Genomic DNA, 2,607 nt, shown 5'->3' with positions numbered 1-2,607 from the left:
ACGGTCATTTTCTGAAACAAATGGGGCCCTGTCACTCCATCGGCTGACCTCCTGCAGGGACACTGCATCGCCACCACTGTTTTTTTTTTTTTTTTTTTTCAATTTAGGAAGAAGAAGAATCAACTGGAGATCTGGTCAAAAATACAGGTACTTGGACTCCCCCCAGACTTATGACATCAATATCTGGGAGATAGGCCTGCGAGTCTACATTTGAAAAATGTTCACCAGACAATGCTAAACACACATACTTTAGGAAAAATAACCTACTTATGGAATAAAGCTGTTTCCTTATCATGTTACATAGGTGATTCTCTAAGAAGAATGCACGTCTCTGAGTATCTCTCCAACCTCATCTTCTGTCATGTCCTGTATGCCATTGTAGCGAGAATGACAGTCTGTAGTTCTGTGAATTCTCACAACATTCTCCATTTCCCTTTGTCTTGACTGAGGCTTGCTATATACAGTAGTGTATGTTGTGCATTGGACAACTCATTCACATTACAGTCTGAGTGATGATGCCTTCACTTTGTTCACGTCTCCAATGCATAGAATACTCATTTGCTTCCCCTGTCCCTGACTAAGCTCTCAGTCACCCCATGAAACACAGCTCTGGCCATAGCCCTTCTTCGGAACCTAGGAATAGTAACCCAGCTTTATTATCACATTTATCACATTGTATTTTTCCACGTTCATTTTTGCTTCTGTATCTTTCAGCAGACATGAACAATTTGAAGGCGGTGTCTTATGTACCCACTGACCTTCACTGTCAAGCATGGCACTAGACACAGAGGGGACATTTAATTAAGCCTTGTAGAATTAGTGAATAAAATGTGATAATTAGATGAGCTTTTAAAAAGCAAATTCATCCATCCATCCATCCATCCATTCATTTGAAACTGTGTTCCTTAGAGAGCTGCCCCTACATGTTTACATCAAAGTGTAACAGTTTAAAAGACAAATCATGGGGGTCCCTGGGTGGCTCAGCGGTTTAGCGCCTGCCTTTGGCCTAGGGCGAGATCCTGGAGTCCCTGGATTGAGTCCCACGTCAGGCTCCCGGCATGGAGCCTGCTTCTCCCTCCTCCTGTGTCTCTGCCCTCTGTCTCTCTCTTTATGTCTAAAATAAATAAATAAATAAATAAATAAATAAATAAATAAATAAATCTTTTTTAAAAAAAGACAAATTATGTATGTTAAGGAGATTTCTGTATTTGGGGGATGTTTTGGCAGCAAGTAAGAAAACTACACTCAAATAGTTTGCGCTAGTGAAGACATTTATTAGATCTCCTAGGATGTCCTCGAAGGCAGGCCCACTTCAGGCTTGTTTCAGCAGTTTAACTGGGGCTCAGCTTCTCCTTTGCCGCCCATCCATCCACCCATCCATCCATGCATCTGTCCACCCATCTGTCCAGTGGATGCCCCCGCACTGAGAGGATGGCTGACATTCTGGGCCGCATGGGGTCACATGCTCACTCTACTGTCAATCACTGATGAAGGGGGTGAGAAAATTTACAACTAAATGGGCCCTTTGAAAAACTGAGGTCAATTTCCCAATTGCGCAGTGGCAGTATCGTAGCCAGTGAGGTTTATCCGAGGCGCGATTATTGCTAATTGAAAACTTTTCTCCCAAACGTGTCTGGTATTCAGTGGGAGGGGATGGCTTGGCTATTTGGAGGACAACCCCGGGGTGCCCAACACGAACCTTGATGGCCCTCCTGGGTTTTGGAGTCCAGTCCACTCTGCCTGCGGCAGCATCTACTCCAGAAGGCACAGTGCCAAGGTCCTGAGTAGCCTTCCTTTATAACTGGGGAAGCCAACGACACCAGGCATCTCAGCTGTTCCTCTTTTCTCATCTTGTTTTCAAGTTAGGGGAAATTGGTTGTTCGGCAAATCCACCCTGCCAAACAATTCCAAGAATCAGAGATTTGTCAGCTAGCTCGGATCACAGTCTTCTCCATCTGCAGCCTTGAGAGGCCCTCTGCACACAGGCAATGGGGTTGAGCGGTGCAACAAGGAGGGAAAAAGAGTCCTCTGTAATAGTCTGGAGAGGAGTGTCATTGTGGAGGTGATCTCTGGCTGCAGATAATTTGCTCCCTTACTAGTGACCTTGAGAGTTTCCTGGAATCAGTGTGATGCTGGGATGGGGACATACCAACAACAGAATGAATAAACCTGTCAGGAATTCAGCCAGGAGAGAGAAGCACAGATCAGCTCCTCCCCAGGGTTTCTTTCTTTTTCTCTTAGGATTTTATTTATATATATTGATGAGATACACAGAGAGGGGCAGAGACTTAGGTAGAGAGAGAAGGAGGCTCCCTACAAGGAGCCTGATTCAGGACTTGAACTCACGACCCAGGGACCATGACTTGAGCCAAGGGCAGACGATCAACCACTGAGCCACCCAGGTGTCCCTCCTGCCCAGGGTTTCTATCCCTCAGCATTTCTCCTCCCCTTTCTCTTTGAGGATTCAAGTGGGGAAAAGACTCATTTTTAGGTAGGAGAGGATGTTTCTCACCCTGGCATGTGTTGGCAGGGCCATCTTTTGATCTTCCTCCTATTTTTCTGTGTGAATTTCACTTTAGGTCAACCTGTCTGCCCAAGCTGAAAAGT

General features: G+C 45.3%; 1 non-coding gene across 1 annotated transcript; it reads left to right on the top strand.

Annotated features, from left to right (window-relative positions):
* The first annotated feature begins 1,547 nt into the window (after positions 1-1,547).
* LOC140632825 (U4 spliceosomal RNA) lies at positions 1,548-1,686 on the top strand. Its single transcript, XR_012030502.1, has one exon. It is a non-coding gene; the product is annotated as a U4 spliceosomal RNA (small nuclear RNA).
* Positions 1,687-2,607: the final 921 nt, after the last annotated feature.

The sequence above is a fragment of the Canis lupus genome, chromosome 4 (genome assembly GCF_048164855.1).
Source record: "Canis lupus baileyi chromosome 4, mCanLup2.hap1, whole genome shotgun sequence".
Taxonomy (NCBI): domain Eukaryota; kingdom Metazoa; phylum Chordata; class Mammalia; order Carnivora; family Canidae; genus Canis; species Canis lupus.
This window is presented reverse-complemented; position numbering and strand designations above follow the sequence as displayed.